Here is a 19,468-nt window from a genome sequence, read left to right as displayed (position 1 = left end):
TGCACAGAGGTTTTTTTTATAGAATACAAATAAAAGTTAATTGTAAAAAAATGAGGCCTTCATATTTTATTGTTGAATAAGGCTAAACAAAAACTAGGTTATTTTTTAGAATTCACAAAAATTTCTCTGTCACTCCCCCACATCCCAACTATTAAAATGGCCTGACCAAATGTCATCAAAACAAACACTTTAAATAACACCAAGTCCTTTAAAGACAACTATGCCATATGTTATTTTTTGGCATATGTGATCTTCATAGCATGGGACGGTGTGTTTTTAAATCCCTGTAAAGCATCCCTGGCAGCTCCAGCCTGTCCATCATTTTCAAATTCAACAAAAGCAATGTCATGCCTCCCGGGTACCAAACGTACTTCTTTAAAGCCCAGAAACTGATTAAACAGCACAGACAACATCATCTCATTAGTCTCTTCTGGTAAATTGTTGAGGAATAAAATATAGTTTGGAGGGTAATCAGGGACCTGAGGATTTGGTGTTGAATTTCCTTGGGCATTTGCTGCATTTGGTGTTCCCTGACCAGGCTTTTGTTTGCAGTGGTCACAGTCTGTTCCACAGTTTTTGCTTTTTTCTTTCCCTTCTTCTATTCTTTGTCAGCCAAAGTGCCACGCATTTTAGATATTATATCCAAATCTGTTTTTGCCTACTGGGTTCGCATTGGTTTACCATAAAATGGAAATCTTTGTAACTGTCTCAAGCCATTTGTGGATGAGCCCAGTTCCTTAAAAATAACAAAGGCTTGCCCCCTCATCTTCATGGTCTGTAAAGCTACAATACCTACCACAGGGCCAAACTGAGGAAAGCAAGGCGTACAGGGATCACTTCAATTCTTCTTTTTTAATTTTGTCTTTCATATTGTTCATGTAAATTATATGATTTGGTCTGATATCCGTGTTTGCAGTTAAACTGTTTCAAATTGCCTGGGGCCTGCGCTGGTCAGGTGCACCGAGGCTTGACCAGACCCCAGGCTGCACCCCTGGGTTTTATTCCTTTGTTCCAGTTCCCTACCGCCTTATGCTGCAGGGTCGACCTGGTGTTCATAACCATTGCTTGAATGTATTGAAGGACTATTCTGTGCTATCCACACGGTATCCGTTTTCTTGAATAATCCCAACAATCCTAGAAAATAAGTAGTACTCAGTTCATCTTAGATCCAGCTCACACGAGTTGTCTGTTTTGGAAACACTTTGGCAGATTTCTACCTGACTCCAGAGCCAATGCCTGTGTGCACACTGCTCATGTGGCCTCAAACTATTCTCGTTTGACCCAGGGAAAAAAAGGAAAACCCTGCTAATATAATTGCATCATTGTCAGTGCTATTGCTCTTCCTGTCTCCACTCCTCCGTTGGGTGTGTCTTTTGATCGGCAAATAGAAGAGGAGAGTCATCCGGACTCAACGGGCTAGTAATGAATCTTGCAGGCCCCGCTGTATTTACAGATGGAAGAAACTCCAGAAATATGAAGGTCAATGCAAATTATCAGAACTTAGGATCTGTGGAGTGGGAACAGGGGGTCACGTAGGCAGGTAAGGCAATAGGTGCAATGTAACACTTAAGAACATACAGATAACCTTTGGGGCCAAGTAAGTGTATCTAGTTAGTTCCAAACAAGGTGTGTAACTCTAACAACACAGTCTTTCTTTCTTTCTTTCTTTCTTTCTTTCTTTCTTTCTTTCTTTCTTTCTTTTCTTTCTTTCTTTTTTCTTTCTTTTTCTTCTTTCTCTTTCTCTCTCTTTTTTTTGAATTTACTTATTTGAAAGAGAGAATGTGGGAGAGAGAGTGAGCATGAGCAGGGGGACAGGGGCAGAGGGAGAAGCAGGCTTCCCGCTGAACAGGGAGCCCAACTCGGGGCTCCATCCCAGGACTCCGGATCATGACCTGAGCTGGAGGCAGACCCTTACCCGACTGAGCCACCCCGGGGCCCTCCTTCCTCTTCCATAATTATCCAACTCTCAGATTCACTAGTTACCTCAAGAGACAGTTTCTGCCTTCCAGGTTAGCTTCCCATAGCACTTCCTTCTGGGAAGTGTCCAAGGTTTGGACCCTTGCTGGCTTCTCAGACATCTGTGCATCGCTGGCCTGTTTCTGCTTGAGTGGTGTGGCAGGTGAAGGGCAGCCACACATTCTCTGGTACTCCTTTTATCAGGAGACACAGCCTATTTGTCTTCCTCTTGAATCTGTGCTGCCATGAGGCTATTTCAACAAACAGAAAGAGACTATGTGCAAGAGACTGTGGCAACTCTGGAGCTTGTTTTTATGAGGGTAGCAGCTTCTGCTTTGGGCTCCTAAAGCCCCAAGACAAAAAATAAGAAGTCGGACTGCCCTGCTGGAGAGACCACAGAGAAAGGCCTGAAAATACAGAGAGAGTCAGAGAGAGAGAGAGAGAGAGAGAGAGAGGGAGGGAGAGAAAGAGAGAAAGAGGCCTAGCTGAGTCCCATCCTTCCAGTTGACTGTGGCAAGGTATCACGTGAATGAGGGAGGTTACCTTAGATCTTTCAGCCCACCAGGCACCAGCTAAAAATGGGTGAGTCAGCACCCTATAGAACAAAATTCTTGCCCAGGTACATATGCCCAAATTCCTGGCTCATAAAATAATGACATATAATCAAATAGTTCTTGTTTTAAGCCATTAAGTTTGGGAGTGATTTTTAGACAGCTGTAGATAATGGAAGAAACAAGTAGAAATTCTGAATCTTGGACTTACGTTCCCTTACGGGATAGTTCCTATCAGTTTCTTCTTCTCCCTATCATTGAAGGTAGATGGTTCCCTTCGAATAACACCAACAAAGCCATCCATGCAGTAAAGACTCATCTGCTTGAATTCTGGTTCCCAGGATCCTTTTGCAGGCACGTCCCATTTGTCTTGAGTCTTGCTTATTTAGACGCACCCCCTCTCCTGCCTTGGTTTGTCTCACTGTGTCTTTATAAAGCGTGCGTGCCTTATTTTTTGTGTGTATGGATTTTTCTCTGTGATTGTGTTACAATGGGAGTCTTTTTATATTGATTTCACCTTGCCTCTGTGGGATGTGTGCATGCTCCTCTCTGTTTGGTACCTTTTGGTCCAAGTCTTAATCGTTGTGTGTGGGTCAATTTTTACATGTTTGACTTTCCATCTTTTCCTTTTCAGTCTTTGTTTCTTTCTACTTAATTCTCTCAATCTCTCCAGGAACAGGTAGCCGAGTGAAGTGGTTTAGGGCACAGACACCAGAGTCACATTGCTGGGACCAGACCTCAGGTGTGCCACATACTGTATGATGACCTTGGGACACATTTAGCATCTCAGTGTTACAGTCTTCCCATCTGAAATATGAAGGTTATAATATTTCCCAACTCACAGAACTGTAGGTTAGTACATACCTCCGCACAGATGTCTGTCTATATGGGGATGCGTGTACAATTGACCCTTAGATAACACAGGAGTTAGGGGCACCCCCATGGAGTTGATAATCCACGTGTAAGTTTTGATTCCCTGAGAACCTAACTACTAAATAGCCGATTGTTGACTGGAAGCCTTACTAATAACATAAGCAGTTGACTGGCACATATTCTGTATGTTATGTGTATTATATACTATACATTATACAATAAAGTAAGCTAGAGAAAAGAAAATGTTATTAAGAATATCATAAGAGAGATACATTTACAGCGCTGTATTGTAGAAAAATTTGCTTATAAGTGACCCACATAGTTTAAACGCATCTGAAATATGAAGATAATAATAGTCTCCAATTCATAGAGTATATGTGAGCGTATTCAGATGATATTGGCCTAAAATAAGCATTCTCTAAGCATCAGACATGATTACAAATTTGATTTTCACTGAGTCTCCTAGTCTCCATTCCCTGTGCCTTGCTCATTCCCTCCTGTTCTTCACCTTTCTCTAGAAAGTAACTGAAAGGGACATTTTATTATTTTTTGGAGTAAATCAATAGAATTCAACATTCCCGTTAACAATTTAAAAAATGAATAAATTCTGATTCATTTCTCTATCAAAAAACTCCACAACTGGTCAACTACACTTCAATAATAAATAAATAAAAATTACACAATGAGATACAAGAATCTTTAAATTTGTATGAATATTCACTTAATTTTTTTCTCTCTCCTTTGGCACAAAGACTGAATATATGAAAAGATTCCTCATCCAGGCTTAGATTGGGGAGGATTTCAATGTTGTGTTTTTGTGGTGACATCTGACAGATGACATTTCTTGGAGGGAGAATTCTGTGGGTGGACTCAGCCCAATGCATTTTCTGATAGACCATGTCCAAGTTTATCAGTTTCTCTTCTATTCAAGGCAGCCCATTGTCTCAGATCAGGTTTCTTAGAAGTATACCAACCCCCAAACACATGATTTGTAAAGGAAGTGCTCATGGGAGACACCACAAAGGGAGTAGGACTAGTAGGACAGGGAAGTAAAAGAAGCCAGAGAGGAGCCTCAGCCTGCTTTCCAGAGTCTGTGAAGTCCTCTGAAAAGTAAAATTCACCTCGGCTTTTGTCCTGATTGGAGGGGTAAAAGCCAGGCATTCATATTTTTGTGTCAGTGACTGGCCGAGGGCTGGGGTAATAGGAGGTGCATAGGCTCTCAGGCACCTTCAGCTCCTTGGCTCCAAGTCTGTAAGCAAAATAGCCTCAGTTGCCCTCAGGCAGTTTTACAAAAGCATCTCAGGGACAGGCTAGAAACTGGGAGAGGGCCACTCAGGGATGGTCAAGGGGATCCAAGGAGATCCATATGGAACACCGAGTGTTTCCAGCCCTACATGTATCACAATGCAAAAACGGGAGTGCCAATACTTTAGGAATAAAATTTGAATCAGTTCAAATTTACTCTACAATTTTAGTTACTCATAGATATTGGTGCTTTAACACATAGTAGGTGTTAGGTGCCATCCTCCTCATCTGATTGCCATACCCCATCGAGTAATGACAACATAGTTAATATCTAACTACATTAGACACTAATTCCTTTTTTTTAAAGAAGAGTAATTGCAATCTATCTGTGCCTTCATCCAAACTTATTTTCCTTATATCGTAATTGTATGTACAAACAGGCGCAAGTAATGATAGAAGAAAAAGAAGAGAAATCATTCCAAGGTTAGCACATATCACAGGCTCATTAACATCTTCAGGTCAAGAAGACCTCTTTTTTAATTTTTTATTTTATTTTTTATTGGTGTTCAATTTGCCAACATATAGAATAACACCCAGTGCTCATCCCATCAAGTGTCCCCCTCAGTGTCCGTCACCCAGTCACCCACACCCCCCCACCCACCTCCCTTTCTGCCACCCCTTGTTCGTTTCCCAGAGTTAGGAGTCTCTCATGTTCTGTCTCCCTTTCTGATACTTCTAAGTTAGACGGCAGGAGCTAACTTCTTCTGACTGTGTTCAGCTCTCGGGCATGACCCAGGCCACCCTGGAACAATAGAGGTGAAGAGAGGGCTCTCTCTTACCAATTCCCTGACCTCACAGGTGTCGCATAGGCCATTAAACCCACTCCCAGGCTTTTCAAAGTCTCTCCCCAACTCATTCCTAAGGCACAAAAAAGGCTGAGCAGTGAGGTAGTGACTTTGTATTTGGTGGCCTGAAGTCTCTCTCTTCTGAGCCTCTTTTTGCCCCCTCTGCAACAACCTGTGAATCTATTGCCTTTGTGACTATGCTCCTACGAAAAAGAGAAGGCAACTGAATTTTAACCATGTTTAACCTCTATGGTGTCGTGTGTGAAATTGTTAAACAGATACTTTCTCAACTTCTGTAGTCAGTGTTGACCTAGGCCACATGCATCATGCATGATACTAGTCAGTGTTGACCTAGGCCACATGCATCATGCATGATACTCATGTTTTAGCCAATACGAAAATTGTTACCAACCCAGCTAGTGATGACTCTTCTTGTCAATGTTTGTGGAATATAATATGACTGCTCTCTGAGAACTTTCTTTCTTTCTCTTCTTTCTTTCTTTCCCTGTTTTCTTTTCCTCCTTCTTTCCCTCCATTCCTTCCTATCCATCCACCATCTATCCAAGAAAGAGATGAGGGAGGAGGAGTGGGGAGAGAAGACAGAGAGAGAGAAGAGAGAGATCATGTCAAGGTTAAGAAGTAAAGCAGGCTGAAAGTATTATATAGAACAAATTAGAGGAGTTAATTCTCTATAGAAATCAACTGGTAGAGAAATTTGAGAATGTAGATATAACAGAAAAAGACTACCCTGGAAATAGTAATGAGGGCTTTTAAATAAGACAAATCCCAACGTAGGTGGCCTGCTAAAAACTATCACAGTCATAGAAGAGATTATAAGAGGATTCCAGATTGAAGCATACTATGTATCCTCATTTACACTGACTAAGGGGGTCTCATAAACTCCTTAGTAAAAAAAAGGGAATTAAAAGTCAATTTTAGAACTCCACTATACTAGGATGTTAGAACCCCACATACATACATTTGTATTTAGTTGTGATAAAACATATGAACGTGTGAATGTGTGTATGTATGTATGTGTGAACTGCAAAAGATTTTTATGGAAAGAGGTATGGCTAGCCATGACACGACATCACAATCACTTTAATTTTATTCTTAACAGATACCCATACCCATACCCATAATTAAAACAAAAACAAAAATCATGCACAGAAAACAAAACCAAGGGATACCTCGTTGCTTCATGGGGTTGGCTCCAAACTCCCTTGGGGAAATCCAGTGGCTGGGCTATTAGCCTTGGTCATACACTGATTCTTTAGATTTGGCCATTTGGGCCTAAGCAGGCTAGGATCAAACTCCTGTGGAAGACTTGCTTTCTTTGCTTCTACTTCAAAGTTCAAATATGAATTCTGAACGTCAGCACTCTTTGAGTCAAGGAAAGCACACCATCTAGCAACAAACAGTGGAAGAAAGCAGAGAAAACCAAGAAAGTGTTTGGCCCGCGGAATAGGGCAGGACTGGTTGAGTTCCCTTCCTCTGTATTTTTTGGGTTGGCTGGGAGAGGAGCTCAAGGGAGCTCCATTGGCTCTTCTCATGCAGCTGGGGGAAGAGCTAGCCAGGGTTATGTAACATTCATTCGATAAAAGCCCAGTTCAGTTATATGAAGCCAGAAATATAATGTGTCTGAAAACTGTTTTCTTTCCATAAAACCAAATGAATTGGAATCCCTTCTCTTAATCAAGAACATCTTTTGTTCCTACAGAGAAATGAAAAATTCCTTAAATGGATCTTACTCTCAAATTGTTCTTGAAGAAATATTAAAATTCTAAAATATACACAGAAACAACTATTCTCTCTTTTATTTTATTTCTTTTCTTTCTTTCTTTCTTTCTTTTCTTTCTTTCTTCTTTCTTTCTTTCTTTCTTTCTTTCTTTCTTTCTTTCTTTCTTTCTTCTTTCTTTCTTCTTTTCTCTTCTTATTCTGCTATTGAAACAAATGTTTGGGACTTCCAAAGGTTTAGTATGTTAGCTCCAAGTCTAGTGGATCACTGTTGAGTTTATTTTCTCAGTGGCTTTCCTCCGTCTACATGTACAGCGCCTACACATTCCTGTTTTCATCTAGCTGGCTCTCTTGGGGACTGACCAATTGGTCCATGGATGGAAATATTCCCCAAACTGGGCACATCAGAGTCCCTTTTCAGGAATTGAATCTCTTTCTATCTCTTCTCTGGTCAGGAACTATTAGGCATGATTGAGTAGCTGGGATGCATTCCACATATTTACCATAGTGAGAAATCCAAGAAAATAAAACTGACCTCCCTACCCCTATGAAATAGAGCTGGAAGTAAGGAGAATGTCCTGAGAATATTATAATAAACAGAAGGACCTTTCAGTGTCTGGTTTAGCCCTGAGGCTCGTTCAACAACTGTTCTTCCAAAGTCTTGGTTGTTTGATATTTTTCTAAGTTTTGAGTATTAAATGAATAGCTTTCCAATAAAACTTCTCCTTTTGCTTAACCTAGGTCAATGTGGGTTTCTCTCACATGTATCTGATAGAGTCCTGACTATTATTATGTCAAGAGCTTCATTTGTTCCATTTTTTTTTTGCATAAAAAAACTGCTGTATCAGTTCTAAATGGGGCTCCAACTTCAAATTCTATACTGGGAACTCTAGTTGATTAGGCCAGCACACATAAGGGACCCCTTTTTTCTGGTTAGCCTGAGTAGCCTAGAACAAAACTGGCCCCAAGTTGCAGACTTTGCCTACTCCACCCAAACTCATTAACCTTGTATAAGCTGCACCCTGTGAGTGGAAGAAATGGTGACTATGATGGAATTTCACTCTTAACGATTAGATGACTGACCAGTTGACTGATAAATCTCAAAATGGAAATTTTCCTCGGTGAGCTTGATCTAATGGAATGAACTATTGGAGGAGATTAAAACCAAAACCAAACCAAACCAAAAACAAAACATCAGCAGATTCACTCCAACTGGCCTGGAAGGAAGAGAGCAAACATCTATGTTTGGAGTCACTATGGGAGCCCCGTGGCAGAGAACCACAGGTGGCCTTGGGTCACCCACCAACAGGCAGGAAAAAAATGGGTACCTCCGTCTCACAGCTGCAAGGAGGAGATTTCTTCCAACAGTCCAAATAAACCTTGAGCTCCAAATGATAAGGGCATCATGGCCAGCACCTGGAATGCAAGTCCATGAGACCCTGAGCAGAGGGTCCAGGGAAGTCATGCCCAGACTCCCAGTCTGTGGAGAATTTGAGATGATAAACTGGTGTTTTTTTAAGCCTCTAAGCTTGTGGCAACATTGTCATACAGCAATGGAAGATGAATATAAGCACTTTCACATATTTCATTCTCGTAGTGATACACAGAGTTATGTTCTATCCTGGCATCTGCAGATAATGAAGCAGAATTCAGAAACTTTAAGCACCCTCCCGGGTTTATCCACCTAGGAAGTGCATAGAATAAGTTTGAAAAAGGCCTTAATGGGAATGCAAATACCTACCTCTGGCCTGCAGGTGATGGAGTGGAGCTGACAGGGAGCTGAGAAGTGCAAACCCCGCACATGGGGGCGTGCTTGGCCCTGGCCCACTGGTGGTGTTGCTTGAGTGTCTTCATTCCAATCAAAGTATAATAACCTAAGCTAAATCTTTTTAACATAAAAAATTTATTTATTTATTTTATTTGACAGAGAGAGAAGGAGAGAGAGAGAGAGAGAGAGAGACAGAGAGAGAGAGAGAGAACCATGGGGGGGGGCAGCAGGCAGAGAAGGAGAGGGAGAAGCAGAGCCCACATGGGGCTGGACCCCAGAACCCCACAATGAAGACCTGAGCCCAAGGTGGGCGCTTCACCGACTGAGCCACCCAAGCACCCCAATGTTCTTAAGATTTGATCACTTAGTGATCAACTATCACAGCTCTGTTGGTGCTTTCTAGGCTGATAGATGTGTGTTTATTTGTACTTTTGTCTTTCCACTCCTATTTTCATTTTCCCATTACTTTATTGGATATGTTGTTGTTGTTGTTATTTTTTAAATGTCTCCCAATCCTGCATGAGGAAGAAAGGAAGGAGGGGCCCCTGGGTGGCTCAGTCGGTTGAGCATCTCTGGTGGGGGAGCCTGGCCCTGCATCCGCTCAGTGCATGCGGAGTCTGTTTCTCCCTCTCCCTCCTCCTCTGCTTCTCCCCCTACTCCCTCTCAATAAATAAATAAAATAAAATAAAATAAAAAGAAGGAAGAGGAGGAAGGAAGAAAAAGGGAGAGTGAAGGTCAGGTGGAAAGATGGAGTGAAAGAAAGTACAGATGAGAGGAAGAAAGACTAAGATAAGCAGAAAGAAAAAAGATAGAAAGTACAGCTTGATGCCCTGCCCCCGGGGAAACTGACTCAAGAGAGGTTAAAGGACTTGCCTAAAGTCACTTCCCAAGATAGAAGGCCGAGTTCCTGAGTCTCTGGGCCTTACAATATATGCATTGTTCTTTTTTTTTTTTTTCTTCAGGCTGACATAAATATTTGATTCTTCTCATCCCAGGACTTTTCTATTTTTAAAGCAGTTTGTACACTTTCCCTGGGCACATCATGAGTCAAGTACCTATTTCACCTCCTCTCAATGGAAGAGTCACCAGCGCCCCTCTGTTACCAATTAGGCTCTGTAGTAGGTTTGGCTCTTTTTGCTTTGCTAATAGGAGGCCGATTAAGATAAAACATGATGGATTTGGATGAGCTTTAATCCACATATGCTCCGGAAATCACATTTTAATTTCAGGATAAAACCAATGCCAAGAAACAAAATATAATTTTAGAAAAGAGAAAAGAACAACAAGTTAGAAGGTAACAGAAGAGAGGAGGAAGGTTATAAAACAAAGGTTTTTTTTCACGGTAAATCTTCAAATCCAGTTGTATTTATACTGCATTTTTTTTTATACTGCATTTTTGCAAGTCTTAAAAGGTTCCTGTTTGTGACTCATTTATTATGGATGCAGTTTGATTTGTACTATGCTTTGGACCATATGGGCTATCAGAGTATCTAGAACATGCTGATCCATCCCACTTGTCATTATTTTTTTGTACGTTTTGAGATGGGGTTGCTTGGTTCAATTTTTTTTTTTCTCTAGGGATCAAGATTTTTTTTTCAAAGTTTTGATATGCAATAACACTCACAGTTCATTGAGGAGAGAGGTTATGCTTGGAGGGAGAATAAATGCTAAGACCTGACCCAGAGTGCTCCCCCTCACAGCCATAGCCATTCAATCCTTTCAGTTGCTCCCATCAAAAAATACTGGAGTCATCCTTAACTCCTTTCTTTCCTCCATACCCCATGAATAACCTATAACCTAGGAGCAGATCTAGTAGCTCTGCTTTCAAAATAATTCCAGAACCTGACCTTCTATGCAGCTCTGCTGCTACCACTCTACTTTAAGACACCATTTTCTCAGCTGCTTCCTTTGTTCCCTTTCCTCTAATATCCACTCTCAACCTAGAAGGTTGAGGCATAGAAGGTCAGGTCTAATATCCTGACCTTCTATGCCAGCTCTGCTGCTACCACTCTACTTTAAGACACCATTTTCTCAGCTGCTTCCTTTGTTCCCTTTCCTCTAATATCCACTCTCAACCTAGAAGCCAGGTTGATTCTGTTGAAATATTATCCCCAAACTCAAATGTCACCTCCCTAAAATCTTCTCAGTCCAACTGTATTTAAATTTGCCAACTGCTACCCTAACCTCCTCCAGAATGAAGCTTCCCAGCACAGGATTTTTTTTTTTTGGCATGTGTTTATTTTACTAACTGATGTGCTCCAAGTACTGTGAAGAATACCAGGTACAGAGTAGTCGGTATGTGCTGAATATTTGTTCAAGGAATGGATGAATGATTTTTGAATTGAGCCTCCTCAGAGGAAGTGATCAGATCTTTTATTAACCTTGGTTGGTTTTAAAGTTTCTGCTGACATTTGGGTATTATTTTATTATCCCAACAAATAAGCTAATATAGCACAAAGATGAGGAAAATGCAATTAACAGGTTACTGTTGGAATGTAGCAGACGCAAAAGAAAGTGTTTGCAGGAAATGAGGCTGGAGATACAAAGACCAGAAAGTGAATTCTCCAATATGCTCTGCTAAAAAGTTTGGGTTTTATCCTGAAATGAATACAATGTGATCACTGCTAGGGTTCAAGGAATTTGGGGCTCATCAAGAAAGAAACATGCCCATGAGAAGCAGGAACACACAGCAAGCTTTATTGGGCAGCACTTGCACAGGCTGCATGAGAGGGGAAGTCTCCCAGAATGAGCCTGTCCAGGGGCTTCTGAGCAAAGAGGCCCATAAGCCCTCAACGTACATAGTAAGTTTTTTAAAAAATGGTAGTTGTTACTAATTTGTTAAAGGCAACGGAGAGCTTTGGGGGGACATTTCAATTGGGAGGATGCCTGGCAGCCATGTGGGTGATCAGTACGGTTCCAGTAACTGTGGCAGACACAGTGAGGAACGTCTTGTAGGAAACTATGTGGAAGCCTAAGTGTACGACAAAGATTGTAGAATAGCAGTAACAAAATTATGGACTTAAGGAATATTATGGAAAAAATGGACAACTTCATCACTGGATAAATGTGGTAGTTGGATGTAGTCTATGAACTGACAAAATGGATGGGATGTGATAGTTTGCCAAGGCAGGAAAAAAAAAAGAAGATAAGCAAATTTCAAGGTAGGAGAAAGATGGTGAGTTCAATTTGGGACATAACAGTTTGACATGTTATATATAGGACATCCAAATCAAGAAGTTTTGTTTTTCTTGAACTCTCCATTAGCTGCATGGAGACCAGGGTTAGAGTAGACCAGGGTTGGAGTAGACCAGGGTTGGAGACTGAGATGTTGGAGTATTAACATTAAATGGTAATTAAAATCCTGTAAGTGAATGAGATTTTCCCTATGGGAGAAAAAGGAGGAAAATTAAGAGTACTCGATGCCATAACAATCGTATGAGGAAGGAATTTGGAGAAGAAAGATGATAAATAACAGAGAGGTCCTGTAAGGTAAGAGCCGAAACATGTCTACTGTTTTTTAGCAACTAGGAAGATGTTTGTAGGATTGGATTTAATGGAGATAAAGAAGCACAGATACAGTGTTTGAGTCGGTCTTAGGAAACGGGGAAGTGGAGGTAAGTACATAATTGGTCTTTGGAGCAACGTGGCTCTAAGAAGAAAAGGAAAAATAAGGCGATCACTAGGAGATAAAGAGACAAGACGGAGATGCTGAAAGAAAAAGAGACGTTAAAGATACAGAAGAGAGGAAATACACTTGATTTAGGTGAGGGTCCCCCAAAAATGGACAGATGTGATTTTTTAAAAAAGATTTTATTTATTTATTCATGGGAGACACAGAGGGAGAGGCAGAGACACAGGCAGAGGGAGGAGCAGGCTCCATGCAGGGAGCCCGACGTGGGACTCGATCCTGGGTCTCCAGGATCAGGCCCTGGGCTGAAGGCGGCGCTAAACCGCTGAGCCCCCCGGTCTGCCCTAGTCTTAACTTCTTAGAAGAATTTTTCTTCTTCACCAGTAAACTTGAATCATGAAATCTAAGGATTTTCAACAGGTAAAAATGGATCCAAAGATACTAAACCGGTGCACAAAATTATATTTTATTTCCCTTCATTCTTTCCAAGTTTTAAAATTCTAAATAGAAGCACCACTCGGGCTGCCCTGACAGATGTGATTTAAAGAACAGATGGAAGGATTGACATTCAAGATGCAGGACAACCACTTAGCTAACACAGAAAGAGAAAGGATAAGTCTAGCTCTGACTATATTTTCACTTGTTTGTGTCATACGGAGAGACAGGAAGTGGAGAATGTTCTTGTGTGATGGTCTCTATTTTTTTTTCTTTTCTTTTTTTAGTTTAAATTCAATTAATTAACAGAGAGTGTATTACTCGTTTTGGAAGTAGAGCTCTGTGGTTCATCAGTTGTATATCATGCCCAGGTCTCACACGACATAGAGTGGTCTCTGCTTCCTTACAAAAGTGGAGTTCACTTGCTGAGTGCGATGGAGAAAGTCAGACTGAATGTTTGAAAACATCATTGTGGGGAATGAGAGAAGCAGTGGACCTAAAGCTTTGCTATGGGGTGTTAATAGCTCAGCTGGCGGGGCAGACCTTCCGTCAGTAGTGGCATCAGCTCTGGTGGTTGTGGCATTTGTTTTCAGTAGTGCTTGGCAGCCAGATACGACAGTGGAAGGGGAGTAACTGGTCGACCCAGGACCAGAGTGTTGCTAAATAGACGCAGAAGAAGAATAAAGGACAAGGATACTGACATTAAGGCAAGAGAGTTCCTCAAGTACTAAATCCTAAACTGCAGGTGGACCAGCATTGATAGTGGTCATTGGGTGCTCGCTCTTAGCAAGGAGAAATGCTGTGTGTTTTCCCTAATTTATTTCTTTATTCTTATATCGACTACGTGACATGAGTATGACTACTGTCATTTATGAATGAGGAAAATGAAGCTGAGTTGGATAATTGGATGAAATCAGGAGAAGGATGAGAAATTAAGATAAATTAAAGGACCAAGGATGGTAGTCCTTAATGAGATTGAGGAGGCTCAACTGTGGACCAACATGTTGAGGGAGAAGAAATGTTTGTATATGGTGGAAGAGAGTGGCAATCCAGAAGAGATACATCCAAAGCTGGAAGAATTTTGAATGTGCTTTGGTCCGGGGTGTCCGTCTACAGGTATACGGTGTTGGAGACATTATCCGCACAGAAGACACGGTCATCCAAGACACAGCAGAAATAGGGCTGAGGCGCTGAGCTGATGACTGGTCTGCTCCAGGCTTTGGTCAATCCTCAGTCTGAGGAGTGGGGGGTGCAGTGGGGGGTCAGGAGTGGCAGCTGCCCGTGAGAGGGAAGCAGGATCCTGCTAGATGTTCTGAGTTTCAACGAGAAGCTAAGCTTTAAAAACAGTAACAGGAACTTTAATTCTTCGGGCTCTTCTTCCTCCACCCACACCCGCCCCCCCCCCCATCCCCGGATCCCCGCCAGAATTTGTCCCTCCTGCTCTTTGATCTGTGTTACTTCAAGTCTGAGTGGAGTTTCCTGCAGTCCTCCCTTCCATCTCTCCCAGCCCCATACCCAGAATCCAACGCATTACCACACTCTCTGTAAACTGAGGCCTGCATTTCCCTGCTCTAGCTGCAGTTTGGATGCTTTTTCAAGACAGGGGTGGACTGGAGAGGAGGGCTGGAGTTTAGGCAAACCTGTATCTTCTCCCCTCCTGGGAAAAGCCCACCTCCTGTGCTGGGGTTCCCTGGCCTCATATTTCCCAGTAATGCTCGGGGCTGAACCTGAGCAGACTGTGGCTTGAGGGTACAGGTGAACTGTCACTTTTCAAGATTCCGAACTAAGCATTAAAAGGATTTTATTATGAGCCTCTGAGAAAATGCCCAGACACTCAGATTAGCTGGGTGCCAGGACCTGACCCTGAGGTACAAGCGAGCTGCTCTCTCCACAGCCCCAAGGCCCCACCAGCTCCTTGAGGCGCCTCATCAGACGCTCAGCTCCTATTCAGCTCATCATCAAGTGAAACCTTTAGGACTTGATCCCCCCTCCACCCCCCCATCGCCTCCCCTCCCCACACCAATAGCCATTACTTCCCTGTTCCTGTGTAGTTCCTGGAACTTTAATCTAGACGGATGCTTGCTTTTTCTTATTGATTCTATCATTTTGGTCCCAGTCTATCATCCTAGACTGTTTGGCTGTTTTTCATTTTTAATTTTTCTCATCTAAAATATCAGTTATTTCTCTCAGCACTGCCTTATTTTTTTCTTAAAGATTTTATTCATTTGAGACAGAGAGCAAGCGAGAGATTGAGCACGAGCAGGGGAGGAGTGAGCAGAAGGAGAGGGTGAGCAGAGCCAGAGCCTGACAAGGGTGGCTCTGGGGATCCAAGCCCTGGCGATCACAACCTGAGCCAAAGGCAGGCACTTGACCGGCTGAACCACCCAGGCGCCCCATCACTGTCTTATTTTTTTCAAATTTAGGTAAGTGTGCTTTCTTTAGCTTTATCTAAGCCCTTGAGATGGAGTAACAGTAAAGAACCAAGGACGCCCACCTTGGTGCACCATCGGAGGACCCGCAGGCTGACTGGATAATCTGATTACTACTCCTTACGCAGAGTTGCTCAGCCAGATACACAGCCATCCCACTCTAGCTGCTTTTGTAAATTTTGTTCATAAAAAAGTTCACAGAAATCCCTTATTAAATTCAAGATATGGTCTATGAAATTTCCCTAATTTATTACTTTAAAAACTCTGAGAAAACAAAAAACCTCCTAAACCAACCAACCAACCAACCAACCGAATGAATAAACATGACAGGAAAGTGCAATTTTTAAAAAAGATTTTATTTATTTATTTAAGAGAGACACAGAGAGGCAGAGACACAGACTGAGGGAGAAGGAGACTCCCTGCGGGGAGTTTGATGCGGGACTCGATCTCAGGACCCTGGGGTCAGGCTCTGAGCCCAAGGGAGATGCTCTACAGCTGAGCCCCCCAGAGGCCCCGGAAAGTGCAGTTTTTCAGGCATAGGCAGGTGTCTGAGCCCGGGGGAGATTCCAGGTGGCCTGTACAGTCTCCTTTGACAGGGACATCTGGCCTTGCTACTTTATCAATGGCTTGATACTAGTTTTAGAATTTTGTCAGATATAAATATACAAGTTTAGTGCAGTCTTCAGAATTTACCTTTGTTTCCCAGGGTAGGCCCTGTTATTTAAGAAAAAAAAAGTTTTGAAAATAAAGGAATTAAAAAAAATGAGCAGTTTGGAGTCGGTGATAAAAAGTAATTCATTGTTTAAAACAATGTATAATAGATATGAGAAAATTGCTTGATTTTCTGATCCTTGTGATCAGAAATGATTTTATGATTTAGGGTCTGACTTGAAAGCAAGCATTTCTCTCTTTTATATTTAGGAGGAACTGTGAAGTTGGGAGATTTTTACTGGCTTTCTGAGTTTTATTGGGCAGAAAACAACTTCTATATTTATCATTGGGTCTATACTATTCGTATTACATTAGGTTTCTGTTTTTAGACATCAAATGAGGATGACGTCAATGACGGAGACAATTTAGCCCTATTTTTGCTGAATATGCTAAGCACAAGATGCTTCCTATCAGCAACTACATGCATTAATAAAACATCTAATTTTTAAAAGCAGAGCTGAATGTGTGCCAATATGTGAAAGATGGAGCTACAAAATATAAGAGTATGACTGTTTTCATTAAATAGGACTGCATGTGGGGGGCTGCCACCGCATGTATTCGTAAAAAGAAAAACAAACATAAAAGAGAAAAAAAATATGCTTAATACCAAATAATATTTAGTAGACCTGAATTATTTATTGGTAAATTTTTTCTACTAGGTTGTCGTAAGCAGTTTTCTTTCTTGTCAATGATTTATCTTCATGATTCAAACACTGGCTCACAAGGTATTTGAGGAGGAGATAGGGCATCCTTAAACTGGTGTTAGTAATATGATTATACTTCATATTTTAAACTTTATATTAAATATGTATTTTATGGGAGCACCTGGGTGGCTCAGTGGTTGAGCGCAGGCCTTCGGCTCAGGGCCTGATCCTGGGATTCGGAATCCAGTCCCACACTAGATCACACTTACTATCACACTCTGTATTTTACATTTTAAAAAGGACTGTTGCATCCATTTTTCATTTTACCTGTAATTTATTTCCAGAGTAACCTATACAAAAGGGGAAATTCATAAATTGCATGTCAGTTTTGGGCAAAAAGTAGGCAATACTGCCTATTGAATAGGCAATATTGCCTAAAAGTTGAGACGCTTAACCCCGGGGGTTAGGGAAGGAGCGATCTATAGGTTGGGCCCAGCTAGAAAGGCCTTACTGAATGTGTTTTCATAGAGAAGGAGACAGGGGCATAAATAAAGGAGAAAGTTAAATAAATAAATAAATAAATAAATAAATAAATAAATAAATAAATAAAATTGTCTTGTTGAGAATTAGGGAGCCATGAGGGCATTTGAGAGAGACCTGGAGGAGGTGTTGGGAGAGGCTGAGAGGGCGACTGCGTGGTGCGTGTCCACCCGCTTCCCGCAGCGGTTAGCGGGCCCTGCAGTTGACGGCGGGTGGCGGGGAGCAGGCTGCCCTCCTTGTCCCGCAGGCCGGGAAGTGCCTGTCCTTGGCTGCAGGGGGTTACATGCCGCAGCCCAAGCCCCCTCCCCAGCGTGACACCCGCCCCGGGTGCCCCCCCTGCGCCCCGGGCCGCGCACCTGCAGCCCCGGCTGGCTCCCCCGCCGCGCACCTGCAGCCGGCGTCTGGATCCCCGGGCCGTGCACCTGCAGCCTCCTGCTGGCACCCCGGGGCCGCGCATCTGCAGCCGCCGCCTCCCACCCTCTTGCCAAGGCCCGGGCCTCAAAGCTGCCCTGAACGCAGGGGACCGAGCCGTGGCCTTGGTCGCGCAGTGGTCCCATCGCCCCTGTCCCTCCCAGCGCCAGCGCCTGTGTGTCGGCGCCTCCTCGAGGCTGCGTACCTCTGTGTGTCTGTCTGTCTGTCCCGGGTCCCGCACCGCTGGTTAAACGTGGCCAGCTTGAAACGGGGTTCAGCCTCCGTAGCGGCCTCGTCCCTGAGCACCCCGGCCCCCGGCCTCAGGCGGTTTGCTGGCGGGTCAGCCTTGGGTGGGAGCCCCGCGGTTCGTCCACTGTAACCAGGACCCGGCCTGGCTCCGCTCCGGGCTCTTCTCCGCCGCCTCAGGACAGGACCCCGAGGGCGGCTGCCTCCGGGATTCCCTGGGCGGTGGCCTGGTCCCCCACACCCGCCGGAGGACACCCACCGTGGGCCGCGCCCCGGGTGACCCTCCGCGCCCTCCACGCTCCGGCGGCCCCGCGGCCCTGCGGGCTCCGGTACCTGGAGCCGAGGCTGATTTCACACCAGAAACCTGGGCCCCTGCTCGGCGGAGCTTCTCCGCATCCTCGGCCAAAGGCCACCGTCCGCGGCCCCCAGGAGGGTCCCCGAGGAGGGTCCCCGAGGAAGGCCCCGAGGAGGGTCCCGTGGAGGGTCCCCGAGGAGGGTCCCCGAGGAGGGTCCCGTGGAGGGTCCCGTGGAGTGTCCCCGAGGAGGGTCCCGTGGAGGGTCCCGAGGAGGGTCCCCGAGGAGGGTCCCGTGGAGGGTCCCCGAGGAGGGTCCCGTGGAGGGTCCCCGTGGAGGGTCCCCGAGGAAGACTCCGAGGAGGGTCCCCGGGGGCGCCCCGCTGCCCACCGTGCAACCTTCCCGGACGCATCCTTTGTCCTCAAGATGAAGTGCAAGGCCCGTGCCCCGCAGAGGAGGCCGCGTGTCACCTGGGCTCAGCCCACACGCCTCCCAGGTGTCGCCCGGGGACGCGAAGCTGCTTGGGGTCCCCCAAGCAGTAGGTGCCTTGTCACCCCAGGGGTGGGGTGACACCCCAGGGGGGCCCTCCTGCCGCAAACCCCCGCTCACCTCGTTTTCCTGGCAAAGAACTATTGGCGCTTGAGCGTTTGGGTCACCTAGTGGGGGTGATGCATTCATTCTGTGTAGATGGTGCCAAGGTTCAAGGAGCTTAGAGGACTTTTTTGAAGATTTTATTTATTTACTTGACAGAGAGAGAGAGAGAGAGAGAGAGAGAGAGAGAGGAGAACACACAGGTAGGCAGAGGGCGGGGGGGAGAAGCAGCTCGATCCCAGCAGGGAGCCGACTGGGGCTCGATCCCAGGACCCCGGGATCAGGACCCAAGCAGAAGGCACAAGCTTGCCCCCAGCCCCGGGCGCCCTGTACATTATGTTCCCAAGGCTGCACACTTACTCTAGGCTGGAACGACTTATTGTTACTTTTATTTTGGGGCGTCTGGCAGTCCTTGGGTCTTCACCTCTACATGCCTGGAATTTTCCGAAATAACATTTCTCTTTTCAAAGCCTCCCCCCACCGTGACCCCCGGCTGCCAGACTGTGTGGGACCCACAGGGCAGGAATGGAAGCGGGGGCCCCCTGAACCTCGGGCCAGGAGGAG

At 44.3% G+C, this 19,468-nt stretch overlaps 1 pseudogene; it reads right to left on the bottom strand.

Annotated features, from left to right (window-relative positions):
- Positions 1 to 230: 230 nt before the first annotated feature.
- LOC129499976 (U2 small nuclear ribonucleoprotein B''-like) lies at positions 231 to 2,138 on the bottom strand (annotated as a pseudogene).
- Between the last annotated feature and the right edge of the window lie 17,330 nt (positions 2,139 to 19,468).

This window comes from Nyctereutes procyonoides, unplaced genomic scaffold, assembly GCF_905146905.1.
Source record: "Nyctereutes procyonoides isolate TBG_1078 unplaced genomic scaffold, NYPRO_anot_genome, whole genome shotgun sequence".
Taxonomy (NCBI): Eukaryota; Metazoa; Chordata; class Mammalia; order Carnivora; family Canidae; genus Nyctereutes; species Nyctereutes procyonoides.
Note: the sequence above shows the minus strand (reverse complement) of the source record. Positions and strands in the feature narration are given on the sequence as shown.